This window comes from Contarinia nasturtii, unplaced genomic scaffold (assembly GCF_009176525.2).
Source record: "Contarinia nasturtii isolate CC-2019 unplaced genomic scaffold, AAFC_CNas_1.1 Cnas_scaffold_810, whole genome shotgun sequence".
In the NCBI taxonomy this organism is placed as follows: Eukaryota; Metazoa; Arthropoda; class Insecta; order Diptera; family Cecidomyiidae; genus Contarinia; species Contarinia nasturtii.
Window position 1 is genome coordinate 974,226 of NW_022198157.1, and position 18,917 is coordinate 993,142.

Genomic DNA, 18,917 nt, shown 5'->3' on the forward strand with positions numbered 1-18,917 from the left:
TTTACTTCTTTATATTTCTCTTACGATTAAGCGCTATAATTCTTGAGTGAGAAAAGTAAAATGGCTACATTTCGGTCCAAATGGTCGCCTAATTCATTTATACACATACATACACAGTGTGCATTGTATTTATTTATCAGCTCAAACGAATTCTGTGTGTACAACCACACATACCATTGCACAAGTGCAATGAAATTCATACTTCTTTCGTCTCTCCACCACTTTTTTTATCATGTGCAACTAACGCTTTTGTTATCACTGAAAATTGAAAACAATATCAAGTTAAAGAAGAATGCCGCTGGTCTAAGTACTTACACACAGTGAGTGCAATGTGATGCCCGAGTGGTGTACAGAGAGTTTCTGCACTATTGTAGTGTCGTTAGTTTTTCGGGGTCTAAAAAGTTTCCATTTGAGAAGTTGTTATCTTTGGTACGTGATGTGCTGGTGGTCGGTGCGTATGCATGTCGGTCGGAATGAAGTTTGTCTTTCTTGAAAATGCATGTCAGCAACTCATCACAAACAATACACAGACAATTTGCAACCGCATGAACCTTAGTCAAATGAAAACCATGTGAACTTCATCACACGGTGCACACAAGAGACAACAACAATCACTCACACTTTGCGACTCTTCGTTAGCTCTCACTCTCATTTATAATTAAAGCGATCGCTGGTTAAATTTTGTGTACGAGAGATTTTCTCTATTTGCTCATTTAGCCAAGATTAATATTTCACAAACTAATCTACTGATAAAGCAATATGATTTATATTCTTTTTGTTTTTGTTCATTTAAAACTTTGGGACTGGTTTTCATTCATATGGTTTTTTCTTCGTATTTATGTGTACGATGACTAGTTTTGTTACATGTGTATCGAATGTCTTTTGTTCGAAAAATGTGAGTCGGATGAATTCATTCGCTTGAAATGATTCTTTGATTTTTTAAACGTACAAGTTATGGTTGATATGGTGAATTAGAGTAAAATGCATTCAGAGTTTTTGGTCATGTCAATTTTACTCATTATGTGATTCAAGCCATTTGATTGAAGCACTTTTGAATGCGCTATAAAACTATTTAAATTTCAGATAAACTTGTAATTAATAAATAAAGCGATCCATTTGTAGATTTTCAAGTGCTTAAGTGAAGTTGAATAGAATATGGCTGCCACATATGAACAACGAATGGCAGATAATAGATTCGAATTCGGTTTCGGCATCAGCGTAGAAATCAGTTTAACATAACTGAAAATAGTTATAACAAGAAAATTATTAGTGTGCTAATAATGGTGGAAAATTGTTTTCTAGTTTTCAAGTGATTGCGGCGAGACGATAATAATAGCTTATTGCGATACAGCGAATAGTTTTCAACGGATTTAAATCACAGTGCTTTGATGTTCTCCACGTGGATAAGGGTCATTCACACACATATAGACACATTATAGACCATAGGTGATGACGAGGGTTCCTAGGGGTCGGATGATCCCCCCTAAAATATTTTCAGTAACCCTCAACAATTTTGGAAATGAGGACCTTTTTTTGCTCTTCACTTTTTTTGGCCGAGAAAATTCTTTCGATTTGCTAGGGATTTTCGCCAAAAACGTGAAGAGCAAAAAAAACGATTTAATCTTCATTTCGTACAAATTGTTGACATCGTCAGGGACCCCCTACGGAATTTTGTCATCACCCCCCCCCCCAAATTTTTTTACGTCATCATCTATGTAATAGACCATCATTTTCGTTACTGTGTTGGCAGTTGTTTTTGTCCCGAAATCAAATCGCATGTCAAATTTGAGAGTTTATGCTTCCATTAAGGAATATCGAACATCTGCCTTTTCGAGCCGCTAGTATGAAAATATCAGCGATGACATGTTGACCACATTTCAAAATGTAAAATTTGATTTTTGAAATAGCCACAATCATTGTTATAAAATTATGATGTGATCTATCGAGCTTGACATAACAGTAGAATGGGTATATTTCACGAACGATTTTTCATTAGTATTTTGATCTTTTTTTATTTTTCGGAAAGAATTGTGTCCACAATCGAATATCGAAGTTGACGCTAAAAGTAGTAGAATGTTTATAATTAGAAAATGCTTAATAGATTTTTTTTTTGAATTATTGAAATAGAGCTTTTTCGATGTTTTAGTTTAATAAATAATAATTATGACGGATATTTTCGGAGGAATTTTTGAGGACTTCAATCCAGATTGAACCATCGCGATGGTAATTTATTGTTTATTTATGTTTACAACGATTTCCACGGCGCGCAGACTTAGCAGTTCGCAATATGCGGCAATCCATCCCTAACTAACTACGGTTCAAGTAATAGAAATGTTTATTGTACATGACAATAATAACATAACAGATAATGCGAAATATCGCATAAATTGTACTCATTTGAATATTTCTCATCGTGTTTTCTCCTTTTTTCTGTACTTTTGTTAAGTATTTAGCAAGCGAGTTTTCTCTTTCATCAGTTCATAAAATGCTACTTTAATGATGATGATGATGATCTCACAAGAGACTTTAAGAACATTTTAGTGCATTAAGTTAAACACAACTTGACGGCAGCAAGGAGCATTGGAGCTACGCTCATTTCTGTTTTTGCTCATTATCTCATACGCAATTTATCCGAAATCATGACAGTTTAGTTGATGTTCGCTTGTGATTCGTTCACTTCTCTTCAAGTGCTCGGTGCTATTTCTCAATCTCTCTCTACTTTCTCGGCAACTGAATTCTGTACGCGTTGGAAAATTGTAAAATTTTCTACATTAAAAAATATTTATGCTATAAAACAGTGTGACACAATGTGGATTGAGCAAATGAGCAAAAAAGGAACGTGTTCAACAAGGCAAAGTTCTTCATTTGAGAGTTCACATTTTGTTTTTGTTCAATTGAAGAATACATCTGAGAAATGACCTCAAATCCTCACACCAAACCGCTTTTTTACTGCGTTCGTTAAAATTATTATTATGCAATCATGAAAAAAAAACGCGAACGCATACAAATATTTTTGCCGACAGTGTGAAATCCCATATATATTATTATTTTTTTGTTGTTTCGTTAGTATCTTCTGTAGTGGGTTGTTATCAAATCGTTAGTGGTACTTAACAAATATACTGTGTACGAAATCTAAATCGAAAAGTTAAACGATGAACACAAATAATGGAGTGAACGAGAGCGTACAAATATCTCTCGACGAATTTCACATCGGCAAACAGTGTCGAGTGCGCTCCAGAGTGCTTTTCATAATAATAATTTGCTCTAGTTTTATCCATTTCAGGTTTATATTATTATTGTTGCATGCAGCACACACACAGACACACACAAATGTTTACAGTCGCTTGTCACGTCTCGTCATTTTAACGAACGCATTATCAGTGCCATTGTCAAGTTGCCGTCAGCCATTTTCCAATCGTGATAAAATGCAATTTCAATTATTTTTAATCAACTGTCGTCTTCAGGAATGGCAACGTGTGGTTTTTGCTTCAAGCCTTTGTTTTTATTTCCAAAATGAACAAAAAAAAGAAGTACCCCGTCTGCCACACAAACTTAATGAACATTCTTAAGATAACTAGGTAAATGAAAATGTTTCATCCATGGGAAGTACTGTCTTTTTTTATCCCTGGGAATTTTCGTCTGTGATTTTGGGATGTGCGCGCTTGCAAAATTTGTTATTATTGTGCATCAGACATGTAGCTCTTAATAAACAATTTGATGCACACAAACGGCACATTCAAGTGGATGTGACTGACGCACGAATAATTACAACGACAAAATCCTCGGTGAGTGATTATTGTCATTTTTCATGCCGCATTCAACTGCCGCAACGTAATTCAACATACACAATTGTTTTATTGTTATCATTTATATTTTATAACAATGCCATTATGATTCAAGCACATTTCGTAGCTTAACAAATTTTTAATGAATTGTCGATATTCATTTATCTGCATCGACAATGATTTCAAGTCGATAAGATATGTTCAAGGGTCGCATTATTGTTTGGAAAATGTACACTTTTTTTAAGTGGAAAATCTGAAGCAACCATTTCGTGGCATCGAACAAAATCGGACTGCAAATCCTCAATTCGATTTTAATTTTTGCACAACTTTAATATATATTACAATTTTTTATTTGCAATGCGAGAAAACTAACGAGCCACTTGAAATTGCTTTTTCATTTGATTTCGTTCATTTAAAGAACATTCCATCGAAGAATTATTACTTGCGAAAAGTGGAATTGAAAACGGTAATACTTCGGTCAAAAGTTTTTCACTTCAATTTTGAAGTAATGTTAAATCATATAGGTTTGTTCATAGTTCATGAAACATTTCATCAATGGCCATGCTTAAGCTTAAAGTTTGAAGTTCAACATTTCTCTCGAATGAAATGAGCAAAAAAATTTGACGAAGAAAATCTGGACTAACAACATTTTTTCCGCAAATATTTGACGGAAATGTTCCAACACAAAGTGTAAAAATTATTTTATTCATACTAAAAGAAGCCATGAACGAATTATATTTTCATTGCAAATTCTGTTTTTCTTAATTTTTTGAAATGCACCATTCATTTATTATTTATTAAAAACTTTGCTCAAGTTCATTCCAAACGATAGAAAACAAGAAATATTGCAAGTTTTTGAATGAAATTCCCCATCCACGCCCTTCGCGATAAAAAAAAACTCACCCGAACCGATGATTTAAACAATTATAACTTCGCCAAAATGGATCGATGTGCTTGAACCGTGAATCTAATAATAATGATACCGATTGTTTGGTAATACAATAGGTGTATGCCGCACAGTTTTCTTAATCCATAAATATAAGTTTGAAACGAACGAGCAAGCGAACGAAATCAATTTCACTGATTTCACGTGAAATATCTGTGTGAAAGTGGTTGTAGTGTTTTCAGTGGGTAAAATTCAGTGGGATAATATCTCTGTGTATATACATTGAGTGTGTGTGTGTCTGTGTGCTACTGTTTTCAATCGCAAACCGATTTACAAAAAGAAGTGTATTCAAGGGTTTTGGCCTGCAGCAAGGCAAATAGTAATTTTCAACTACTTACTTTGTGTTCATGTATTTGCATGCAATTCAAATCGCTTTTTTTCTCGTCGTTTGGCGGTGCTTTTTCACAGAGCATTTGAGTTTCTCTTTGTTTTTCGCTTCTCGCCGCCCAAAAATTGAATGCATAGACGATGAAATGAAAAAGAGAAAATAGAACGAGAGAGCTGGTTCGCCCGAAAGTTAGACAATATCCTTTCTACGAAATGGCTTCAACTCTATGCACACACATATACTCCAACAATGTTTTTGGTAGCGTTTGGGTGTTTTGGTTTGCAAGGAATGCGACGGGGCGCTTTAGCTGATTGCATTTGCAAATTTTTGATGTATTTTTGGATGTTATTTCCGCATGCAGTTGCATGCGATAAATTTGTGTTGTACGTGAACCAATCGGTTGGTGTAAGCATCATTCATAGCTGGCAGACGTTTATTCAGCGCGAACGTAAAAAAAAACACACACAAATAACGCCAAATCTCATATTTATGTGTGAGAAAAAAAAAACAAACGAGCTGCTCATCGCATAAGCGACAATAAGCCGATATAATCTTAAACTCATATGAATCGTTGCGGCGAAACAGTAGCTCTTATTTTTCTCCAAATAATACTGCAACATGAAGTTTTTTTCACACGGTTTATTTGTTGTAATACAACAAATAAACTATTCATAAAAAACTTTATGTTGCAGTATTATTTGGAGAAAAATAAGAGCTACTTTTTCGTCGCAACGATTCATATGTGGATTGATGCTCAGGGCTCACTTTGGTGACTCGCTACATCTTGTTTCGTATCGCTCATATTTCAATGGCGGGATATTACGTGAAGTGTAAGGAAAGATTCGACATCGCAAAATTGATTTTGAGCTGGTGGGCGAGAAAAAAAAACTGAAGAGAAATCAAGGTACAAATCAGTGGAAAAGCCACCGTAGCCTGTTTCATGGGCACATATTTAATGTGCCCGAAACGGTACAACATATCGCGTTCTATGTACTGCATTCGTAGTTGAGAAAGGCAACGACTCTCACCGCATGCCCGCACGATAAATATATTATTATTTATTAGAAAAACTTGTTTCCGCATGTGATCACACAGAAGTGATGTTATGAATTCGTTATGTTGAAATCCCTACCAAACGGATATTAGTTTCTTTTGGCAAAGTAGATAGTTTTTCTTACGGGCTGGCTGCTTTATAATGTCATGTAGAAAAATGATTCAATTCGCTGATTTTTCGCGAACAACGTTCACCACAGAAAGATACAGAGAGAGAGAGAGAGAGAGAGAGAGAGAGAGAGAGAGAGATTCCAATGGCTTTTTTCTTCACTTCGTTCGTTTTTAGTGAAAAATTGCATTCTCTCTCTCTGTATTTGCAAGAATACACTCAAGATATTCCCAGAGCTAAAAATAATATGGCAATAGTCGAATAGTTTGTCTTCAGGAGTCAAAATAACAAGTGCATTGAATCATGTATACGATGTGATTCGCGGTCTTTGGTTTCAATCTCTGAAAGCTCGACGTGACATAATAAAACCATAATTCGGTAGAAATTTTTCATTTCCTTTCTCAGTCTTTGCTCACTTTTATACCAAAGGTAAAACGATGAGATTACAATATCCCTCTATCTGTGTTTCAGTAGTGAGAAAAAAAGTGAATGTGGCCCGGTACTTTATTGCATTTCTGACAAAATCTAGATTATCTTTCAAGTGATGTCATTTTTGGCATGCTTTTATTGGTTCATTCCACCAGTTTATATAGCATTTATACTTTGTGCACACATCGTAAAAACCAATGAATCAACTATATGAAATTGTTTTGAGTTGTCTTAAACATTCAATAAAATACATGGTTCTATGAATAATTCGGTTATTTTTTTCCTTCTTCTATTTGATCTCATTTTTTTTATCAACTTTCGTATCTCGTTTGCATGAAATGCTTTTGCAAATTTTGTGCACTCGTTTAATTTTGCAGGGCATATTTATACAAAGTGAAATTAAACGGTTTTGCATTTGACTTTGAACTAAATTCAACAGAACGCGAGATAGAGAGAAAGAGAGAAGGGGTGAGAGAAATCAAAAGGTAAATAAGACTACATGAGGAGAACGAATATGTGTGTGATCATTTTATATGTGATGTATCTACCTTTATCATGCATTAAATAAAGTAGTTTTGTTGAACGTTTACCGCTTCGGGTAGCGCATAAACAAGTAGCAAATTTATCCGATACATACACGTATACATTCGGGTTGTTCGAGTGAGACAATTAGATATATATTTGCTCGTACTTTATTTCTTTGGAAAATTCCATTGTAGAAAATGTGATATTGAAATGTTGACAATGTAAAAAGCCAAAAAGCGAGAGAGAAAGAGAGGAGAAAACATGCAAAAACTAAGAAGATAAAAGAGACAAGATTACAAGGATAAAGAATAAACTACATGAATGTTAGATTAGTACACATACACGTTCAAGATATATGGAATGTGTGCATCAAATATTTCAAAAGCGAAAACAATGGCAAATTACACAATGCCATCTAACATGAGAGAGAGAGGAAGGAAGAGAAGATATTTTTTGGTCGCGCACACATTTCAAATATCTTATTCCAAGCTATAAATACATTAAATAGCGTGCATAACTTCATAAATCATAACATGAAAATTAGCTATGGGATCTGAACAAACACGTTCATGTTTTCAAGTGCAAGTGTGCCACGCAGCTGGCGCATTATTTTTGATTCCGCGCCCGCGTTACATTATTTCATCATTGCTGGGAATGTCATCCAAAAATACAACGCGCAAACACACAACCTTTTTTCACATTAACTTGTTACTGCTTTGCGTCATCGTCGTTGCCTTCAGTCTCAGAAATGTACGATCGATACTCTACTATCTTAAATTAACGAATGTTCGCATTTTATGTAGTAAATCCCAGTCATTTTAAGAGTTCTTTCAAAAAAAAATTTTTTATTCATTTTAGGTCGGCTTTACAAAAAATAACACAATTCCTCGAATGACAATGTAAATTTCCAGCGGTTTTCCACCCACAAAATAGTTGAGACAAAATTTTTCGTTGAAATTCCAATTGAATTTTAACCACTCGATTATATTAAGGAAATAATAATCAACGAAAAAAAAACATTTAAAAATATTCAATATATGCATTCTTATTGCGCTTTTACTTTGTCAACAGCAACAACAAGTAGCAAAAAACTAGGCAAAAAAAGGAACGTTAATTCGCCATGATCGTTTTTTTCCCTCAGTAAGCGCAAATACCGAATACAGAAAATTCCTCGAAAAACGGTTCACGTGATTCAAACGGATTAAAATTGTTTATATTCATAATTGAAACTATAGCAAGCTTTTATGTAATTAAATGAAACGATGGAAATCGGCTGAATGGTGGGTTTGAGGAGAGAGCGAGCAAGTAAGCGAATCCTCCAAAAAATATAAGAAAATCAACGAGCAAAACATGTTACGTATTTATTGCAGTTGACTCGGTTTAGGCATGAATAAATTTAATCTATTGCATTTTCTCCGTCGCCTTACATAACAAGAACGAAAGCGAATACAGTACGAACGAAGAGGACAACAAAAAAAATGTGATATGAATAAATGCACCGAAATACTTGTCGTTCCGTTATAGCTCTTGTGAGCATTTTGTGTATACGTGTATTGTATAGTTTTTGCATCGACAAAGACAAAAAGTATTTTACCTTTGGCCTCCATTTCTTCCCATTCCATTTCTGTGTTCAGCATAAACATGCTTGCAACGCCATTAAAATTCCAGAAATTTATTTGTTCATCTCGGAAAATCTGTGTCTTAAAACAACCAGAGTTGGTCGTTATGGTTATGCATCGTTTTGCTGTGTGTCGAACGACAGATGATAATAATAATGAAAAAGGCAAAGCCGGATGAGGTGCCGACACAACAGTGAGATCGAAAAAGATGGCAAACGAAATGCTCGTTATGAAGAGATGAGCAGAAACTCAGAGAGCGATAGAGAGAGAGAAAAGGAGGAAGTAGAACTGGCGGCTGGTGACAAGGGCGATGATAATTGGAAAAGAAAATATTAAATGAGGACTTTGGCTTCGAATTGTTGTGAAACGAACAAACATTTACATTTTGTAAAACGACCGAATGTACGAATTCACAACGCAACGCATTTCGGCTTGTTTGTATGTTCGCATGGAATCTCCAGTATGGTGCACCCAGGATGCCATACATTGCACAATCCAACCACGGCATTTAACTTTGCAAAAGAAAAACATAAAACGAATATAATCATTTTCATCGTTTTGTGTGTGTATGTGTGTTAAATTCACATTTTGTAGAATTAGCGGGTCGGTTTTTATGGTTACCGGAGAGAGAGAAAAAAAATTGTGTATGCGTGTTTTTGTTTCGATTTTGTATAAACGAATAAATTCCATGTTTAAACATACGAAAAACGACAAAAATTACATCATTCTGAATTCTGATGCACAAAAGATAAATAAATTCGAACGAATGCACATACTCATCGTTGGTATGAGTATACACCTCTAGAAGAACCAACACTCATCCAAAATATATACAGTTGAGAAGAAGATTAAATAAATGCAATTTTCTTCGCAAATTGTTTAAATGCTTAAACTCGTTGTTCAACATCAATATACGTTGGAATAAACATTGTGCACTGCATCGTGTCTCATTTATTTTGGATTTATAAATGTCTGAATGTGCTCAGTATATGAATGCACCTCATATTAGCATCTCGTTATGTTTGTTTATATCTTTTCTTTTTTTTCTTCGAAAAAAAAAAAAAAATTGCTTCGTTATGGTCTCGTTAATTTGTGGAAAAATCCGTTTATATCGGATTAGCAACATGATTTTCTATAAACTGTATTTAATATTGAGATGAAAAAATATTGTTAGACAAACACCATTAATGTGGTTTTTCCGACTTCGTCCCCACTCATACGGCACTGCTGATGGTTTTGCAATTGTAGCAGCTAGAGAAAGAAGAAGTTGCAAAAAGATTTCCGCTATTTCATACATATCATGTGTGGTGCTTTTGTTCATGTATAAGCGTGTACTTTTCGTTCCGGTTATTTTTCACAGATTGTTTAATGCTCGTAGTCGATGCTATTAGCTTGTCATTTTCATTTAAATGCCAATGGAAGAACACATTTTCGGAAATAATAAAATTCATAAAAATAATTGCACATTACGATGTTCACAATCGCTATTACGTTCATGCGCTTGTATCTCTCTCTCTCTCTCTCTCTCTCTCTCTCTCTCTCTCTCTCTCTGTGTGTGTGTGTGTGTCATTCAGATAAAATGCCTCTGCAACGATAACTGTATGGCAATTTTTTTGGCAATTCACATAGCAATACACAACCACATAAATGTTATACTGAATACAAATACGAGTCATTCCGTCATGTCGTTTGGAATGTTTACGTTTCGTCGGTCAAACATGAAAAGAGAGTGAGGGAGAGAGTGTGCAGGCAAAATGCCGTAAAAATTTAATGAAATGCCCTCTTCTGTCGCTCTAAATAGACGAATCGGAGCGAATTTTCGTAATCTCTGTCTCAGTGAATGCGAAAATCAAGCATATGTAACTGCAACCTGCCGCTGCGTGGAGGACCCCTTCCCAAAAGAAAACTTCTTATTACATAAATCAACCGGAAAAAAAGTCGGACAACGAGAAAGCAAAAGAGAGAAAGACTGGGAATGAAAAAGCTTGTGCCATTGAAATAAAAGTTAGAAAATCGTTGTGTCGTTGTGATCAACGGGCACATTGTCGCTTATGAGCGTATTACACTTATGGATTGTAATTAAAATGTGTCATTGTCTTTCATTTTGTGTTGGTCGCCAATAAAAGATAATTACCGAAAAGAAAGAAGTCTAATTTCCAAGACTCGACCAACCCATAAAAAATGTGTCGTTTTTCTACTGCTGCTGCTGTGGCTGCAAGAGCGCGCGTTAAGAATGAAGCTCAAAAAATTCAATGAAATAAAAGTTAAATGGTCAATAATAATGACAATGAATTGCCCTTGGACACTGCACTATTTTAATACCGGGCAACTAGACAACAAAAAAAAAAACACTTTTTATTGGCAAACATTTTATCACAAATATTTCAATGTAGTGGTTTTATTTCTATGACTTTTGACCGCAATTTATTCATGTAATGGCCATTTCGAGAATCAAACGGATTTCGATAATATACATGCAGGGAATAATGGTATAGCCTAATTTAATTGTACAAACACACACACACAAAAAAAACCGAGACTTATACTTTCATATCTCTTGTTCATTCGGTTCACCTTTTTAAACTGTAAACTTAACCAATTGAAAGCTGGGCTTGATGGTTCGCATGTTCGCATACAATGAGATAGAGAAAAAGAGAGAAAAGCACTTACGGTAATTAATATATGGTAAGTTTATTCGATGTACTGTTGAAATCAACGAACAAGAAAACTGTGTGATAGCAAACGCAATAGTCGAGACAAGGGAGCACAAAAGTGAACAAAACTTAGTCATTCGAGAAATAGAGAGAGGAAGGGGGGATGAGGGTAATAAAATATTTAATGGTTTTTTAATGATATTCGCTTAGCACTTAAAAAATGCATCGTCCCCAAAAAAGAAGCGGAAACGGTTTTTATTTGTGTATGTGTGTGTGTGTGTGTGAGAGAGAGAGACTACTTGGATGTGTACTTAAAATAGCATCGAGATGCAAATTTTCGATGCGAAAAATAATTTTAATAATATCAGCTGTGGCTACGGAATCAAGAGGCAATGCCTTTCATAAAACATTATCTTGGCCGATGCATTTTATTTCTCTCTTTCATTCATTCTACTGCTTTGCATTCGACCATTTTTCTAATGACAACAACATACATTTTCTGTTGAACTACTGGGAGAGTGTGTTTTTGGATTTAGTGCAGTGGTACTTGTTTTATCATTGCTCAAACGAACTGCAACTATAGCTCTTGCGTGAAAGCCGTGTTTATTCGTAGAAAGCTAGGGAAAAATCTGGGCGAAAAAAAATCCAGTGCAAATTAAAATGGGCAAAACGTGCTTTATGACTTTATAGTATCATAAATTGAACTGGTGCGTTTTTTTCCCGCTTATGTCTATACACTTCAAGGTTCTTGTGAATGGCGTTCCAATTCATCGGTGCAAAGTTATACAAAAAAAACTTTAAATTACCACAAAATCGAATTGAATCATCGATTTTAGTCGCATTGCAGAAATGCAAACACCAAACTACTTTCCGTCAATGCGCTTCGATGCATTGATTGAACGAGTTAGAAAACGAGATTATTGGTAAACCTTCATGTTATGTGTGTGCAATTTCATTTGTATTGGTAAAAGATTTTCATAAAGCACTCTGTACATATCCTATTCTCACGGATATTAAAATTTTATTTAAATTTTGCATAAATTTGACGAACAGAAAATGCATGATGTACAAACACATCTCTTTATCGTCAATAAAAAGAGAGAGAGAAAGAGAGCACACGAAAAAAATATGAGGAAATTACATGAATTGCTATGAATGTTAACACTGCACTCAACGACTGTGACGATGATGATGACAACGACGAACAAATTGCCATACAAACAATGAAATTAATATATGCACGTTGCATCGTCTTCATTACCACATCATTCACTTGAATACATGCAACCTTTTATCCGAACCGTAAAATGAATGAATGGAAAAGGTTCGGCGTGATGAGATGGTAATAGAGATAAAGGATCCATGTTGCTGTCATATTATTTTCATAAATACACACATTTCGTGCTGTTTTTCTTCTTTCGTCGATGCGCTTGCTTTTCGTTTATCATTCTTTCTCTTCGCATCATTCTCAAACGCGTAATGTAAAAAATTCGCGAAGAAATTGAATTTCTGATCTGACTTTTGGTGGTGGCGATGCTTGTGTCTATGTACCGTACTTTTTCAATGCGTTTCATGCGATTTTCAAAGGCGCTTCTCATTTGCATATTTGACATGCGATGCTTTTCAAAACAGATAAAACAGACAGAACGAGTCGGAATCAATTTAACACGCATATAAATGAATAATCGCTTTTAATCGCTGACATTTGCACAAAGCCCCAGTTGACAAGTGGCGTATTTTTCCTATCCTCGTTAAATTTTCACGAAAACAAATTCCTCCGCCAGCGCTCGTCTAGTTACATTTCAATAATCATTTTTTTTTTTCACTTTTTCCCATTGTTTACAGTTTGATTATATTCAACAAAGACGTCGCTTGTCTCGATTCGCATTTGTAATACGCTGTAATTTTTGAATTGAATTCCACCATATTTATGTGAATTCACAAAACCAAAAGTGATAAATTGATATTGTTCATTGCTACTTTTTTGTTATGCAGTCTATTCATACCCATAATAATATGTGTATAAAAGTTATAAAGCGTCTGTCGTTCACCGGATGCAAATAATTTTCATCATCGAGAAAGTTTTTATTTGTCTTTGTCATCGTTATGACACGGCAGTATTTGTACGAGATTATTTTGCATAAATCCTTTTTGGATTTCTCTTGCAACCAGGCGTCATGACAAACAACGCACACACACACATACACTCTTTCTCTCCACAAGGATGCTAACAACATTCAGTATATACTACGTATACGTAGTAGCACCATCACCCAAAAACTCAAACAATGAATGACACAAACAACTGTAACCCACAAGCAGAAAATATGCCGGATCTTCCGTCTCTCGACGACGATGTAACGGAAATTTTCCATTTTTCCAATTTCAAAATTGTGACAAAAGACAAAATTGAAATGATTATGCTGAAAATTATATGATACGTTTACGAAATTAATTTGCCTAAAATTATGTGTGTGTGTGTGTAAACAGTTTTGTTGCGTTTCAGTGCATGGAAATGGTTGTTATTATTCTTAACAATTTTCCAACGGCTGTACTTTTGTGACTGATAATCTCTTTTGCTCATCGAAAGAGGGCAATTCAGCGCGAATGCTTTGTTTCGATAGTGCAGTTTTAAGTAATTTATGAAAACTTTTTACCGCACAAAACTTTTTTCATGAAATTTTCTTTTTTGTGGCTGTTGTTGATTTTGGCGTTTTTAGTAGCACATCCTTATTGAACGTGACATGATGCATTTTTGTGTTCAAAAGAAGACGTTAATCTATTTGACAGAAAGTTGCATGACGACGCTATTGCTTGCTACATATACAAACGACAAGCTTTAAATTAAGCAACATTGCACCCGCAAAATGATTATGTACTAGTGAACTACGAATACGTGACACGGAAATTTTAGCGCCACGATATTTTATCATTTCAAAAATTATTCACAGAAATTTGAATATATGTTATATAGTATGTGCCCTAGAGCAAAAGAAATATATACACTCCTCCGCTTCGGCTGCAATATTTTTCACTTCAATCACACATTTTCGACAATTCAACGCTTACTCTTTCTATTTCTCACTCATTTTTGTTTCTCTACGTTTTTGGATTTTTTTGCTCTCTATCCCATCCATTGCTCGCTACGTTTAGCCGAAACTTGGTCCAAAGTCAATCTCATCATATGCAGTAACACTCAAACATTAAAATAAACATCATTTTCAAGAAGTTCTTCATACGAGTCTCGAATTTGTCGAATGTCGTTTTTTCTCTATTAGTCTGTGTGTGTGTTCGTCTTTTTTATTATTTGGTTTTCACTTTTTCAGCACACAATTCACATTCAACTTCTGTCGTTCAAACTACATTTCGGCTGACGATGTGTTGAATACGTGGATACGGAAACATTTTTGAGATGATTGCAGTCGTGGCATGTCTCGCATGCATTTAATGTTCATTCCCGTTCGTATTTGCATGAAACCCCCTTCGAATCAGCAAAAAAAAGTTTTCTGTCTTGGTCGAAAGAGATGCGAGGAGGAGAAGAACGTTTGGGTTCCCCAATGTGTATAGAAAACTTTGTCATTTTCACACGCACAAACTATCACACAAAGTCTGAATTGTCAACTTTGTTGTGAGATCCCGCATTGAAACCGCAAAATCCGAAAATCAAAACGATAGCTTCAAGAAGAAGACACCCGAGAAACACAAATACACAGAACGGGGTTGCATTGAAGACAAACGAAGTGGGTGATAAATAAACATGGGAAAAATTAAATTATTTTTCAAATTTGTAAATGGTATAAGTGTCATTAAAACATCGATGGATTTTCTCAATCGATTTTAACGCTGATTTTATGCTTGTTCAAACGGAAAAATGAGTATATCGCCTGATCAGGCCCAAGAATAATATAATTCAAATACATATAGTGAAAAAAAGAGAGCAATCGCTATAAAAATGTGACATTAAAAAAAGTTCTAGTTTAAAGTTTGTAAAATTATACCAACCGTGCGCCATACATAGCCCATAAATAATGAATCTATTTATGTTAGTTCTTAATACACAATCATAAAAAATACAGAAAATATATGTCATAAAAAAGTTTTTTTTATCGCAATTGTGATAAACGTGGTGGTTTCTTTTTCTCTATCTTATTCTCTATCGAATTAAAAAGTTTTGAAAAGTTTGAGCAATTTTCGTAAAGACTTTTTAATTTTTCTTTTCGTCGTTTTCTTTTCTGTCACGTCTTTTTGGTTTTATTGTAGCTTTCTGTTTGTTCGCACATTTATGGTTCGATTATTATTATTAGGATGTATGTTTCAAAGCGTATTAATCGAAATCGAATAAAGCATGAGCAATTTACTCGTTCAGCTTATATCATCGACGTTTCTATTAGGCACGAACTTTATCTGTTCGGAATTTCAACAGTCGCGACGCGAACAATGCGCGCCAGATTAAACATTTATTGGTTATTTATGGCTTGTTATCGAAAAGTTTTCGAATGAGAACTTTGTATAAAGAATGGACATTTATTAGGCGACAAATTCAAGCCAAAATGACAGGAATTTAGTTCTGTCTATGTAATTTGTTTATTTTAAAATCAGAATGACAGAAATTTAAAGCCAAACTAGCCACTTAGTCAGTCAAGTGGCGCGCAAGTGTCGTGCAAAGCGCCCATTAACATCGAAACCAACAATCGAATTAACCTTGTAAACAGAAGCGCTAAATGCATTCATTCAGTCGACATGAAAAGAGAAAAATGGAGGAAAAACACAAACAGAGAGAGAGAAAGAAAGCGGCAATAATCACCAAAAGTCTGATTCACAATGCAAGTTATGTATGCCTCTCTCATACTCCCTGTTTGTCGATTTCGCGCTCTGTAAAACGCTCTTTTTGGTATTAACACGCTGATTTTATTGCAGAAAAATCCCAGATCGCAAATAAACACATCGAGTCGAAAGAAATGGTTGCTGTTCTCATCGTTACCGCTCTGTTCTCTTTTTTTGCACGCTTTGTGTGCACAGACAATCCGAACGATCTGAACGGATGGCGTATAACAAGTGAGAGTGAGCGTAATCGAGGGTTGTGTTTCTGTTGTTGTCGAACAAACAAACTTTCAATGTTATTTATTTATTTCTTTATTGCCCTGTTTTCAATGTTCTCTTTGGTTTCCGCTCTTTCCCTCTCCTCCTATCTCGCTCGCGTTCTTTTTCAACAAAAAGATTGAACTATGGTCGATATTCGCAATTCAATGTGTTGCCAATACTGGTTGTGCTTTCGCTTCGATTTTATGATTATTGAATCGTTTCACAACACCGATTTATGCACCATTTAGGCAACTCAGCACAGTTCAAGCGTTTCATGTCAATGTTGGGCAGAAGAAGAAAAATAGAATCAAGATTTTCGAACCTTTGCTGTCTCTGTCACTGCTTTTTTCTCATTCAACGTGTGACAAATTTAATTGAAGCCTATGAAATAGACGGTTCGTGCTATTTTTGCTCCATAAATCGGAAATGGTTTATTGTGAAGATATGCAGGTACGATATATTCACACACATGCACATACATACAAAGCACTTGATACGTATAAATAAAATCTTAATCAGATTAAATGGCAGAGAATAATAGAAATTCAAAACTTTGGGAAAAACTTAACTTATTATTACACATATAAATGCATTACGTGCACAAATACTGCATTGAACGAATTGGCAAAGGAGCGAACGAGAGTATCACATAAATTTTCACCGAACGAGTTTCTCGTTGAAGAATTTTTTTCTTTGATGTTGGGGGGGTGCTGATGGTGGTGAACCAAATAGTAGAAAATCGTCGAAACAACTGAAGCAGTGCCAAAACATTTTCGAATTGCTCGAAATGTGCATGTGAAAAAACGGCAACATTCCATTTAACATGTGAAAACGATGCCATTGCCATTGCACTGACAGCCGACTGAATTTTTCTGCTCAATTCAGTTCTGTCGTGTGTATGTATTTTTCCTCTCTCTTTCTCTCTCTCTCTCTCTCTCTCTCTCTCTCTCCTTTCAACTGCTTGAAATTTCCACCGATTTTCGAGAAAAACTTGTCGAAAACAACTTGGCGAAACCATTGAATGCCAACATTCGTTGGCGCTAACATGCACTCAAATAAATGTGCCGTAAAACAATAAACCGCAACGAAACATAGAAAAAAACGTATGATTTAATTTATTTGTAAATAGCAAGAATGGCAACAACTCATTCACAACAAACAAACGATGGCATGGAACATTTACGACATGCAGTGAAATCGTAATTTTCAACCAATTCGATCACTTTTCTTTTATTAAGTGATTATTGTGTGCCGCGCGCCATAATCAGACACTGGTTAATTTTGAAAATGCAATACTAAAATGCGTTATATAGAGAAAGTCATAAAATGTGACGGTCAAGAGAATGGACAATGAACACTTCCAGAGAGGGGAGGATTTCATTTCAATTTACTTCCAAGACTTTAAATTTAATAAACGGAAAACACCAAACCAATCGAGCATTTTCTACGGAAATCGAATGTCATCGTTTAAATTTCAAATTTAAATTTACTTCATTTAGTTTGTGTGCAACGTGTACTGCATCGAATATTCAGTGCACCTTGGGAAAACTTGGCATTTTACACTCTAAGTGAATAACAACTCAAGCGGTAAACGAATTAATCTCAATCGATTTCCTGGTTTTTGGTCCTCTTCGTAACACAATACATTTATCTTTTCTCTTTGAATTGCCATCTTGACAACAACCACATCCTCTCTTTAATTCTCTCTTGTTCTATCTGGCTACAACGAAACACTTTGAATGTTCGTGTGTTTCAGATCATTGTCTACGAAATCACATATTTATTTATTTGGTGCAAAGCAAACACAGCGGAAACTTCCGTTTTATGCACGTGTAAGCGTTGAAAGAATAGAATTAATTGCTTGAACGTTGTACGAAGTTCAGTTTGTGCAAGTTGACTATTTTAGTTGTTATTTGGTCGGTTACATTCATTTTAGCAATGCGCTGAGTGCGGCTCTTCAACCAAATAAATCTCATTCAAGTTTAACAGCGATAAGAGTAAGGGAGAGAGAGAGAGAGAGAGAGAGAGAGAGAGAGAGAGAGAGAGTAACAAAATGAAGTAAATCCAATTGCAGCGCTCTGTGTTGTTGCTCGAATTGTTGATTTCCCGTGAAATCCATTTCGCACTCAAACACGATTATTGTTGAACAAGATCGCTTGAGCTTGATAATTAGGCACCGAACACTTGTGCTCATTCCGAACAAAAATGGTTAGCCACCCAAAAAACCATACCGCTTTTTAATGTGGTCAGTTCCAAATGAATTTTTCGTCCGAACACGAATTATCTCGACTTAATTTACTTCTCTTTCTCTAACAAACACACACCAAAACATTGCATTCTACAAAATGCACTCTATTTGATTTAAAATACTGTTAGTTTACTGCAAT

The 18,917-nt window shown here is 35.1% G+C and overlaps 1 protein-coding gene across 2 annotated transcripts in view; it reads right to left on the reverse strand.

The window, feature by feature from the left end:
• The window catches only part of LOC116341905 (carbonic anhydrase-related protein 10), a 78,184-nt gene that overhangs the window by 57,266 nt on the left and 2,001 nt on the right, over positions 1-18,917 (reverse strand). The gene's annotated exons all lie outside the window — the stretch shown is intronic.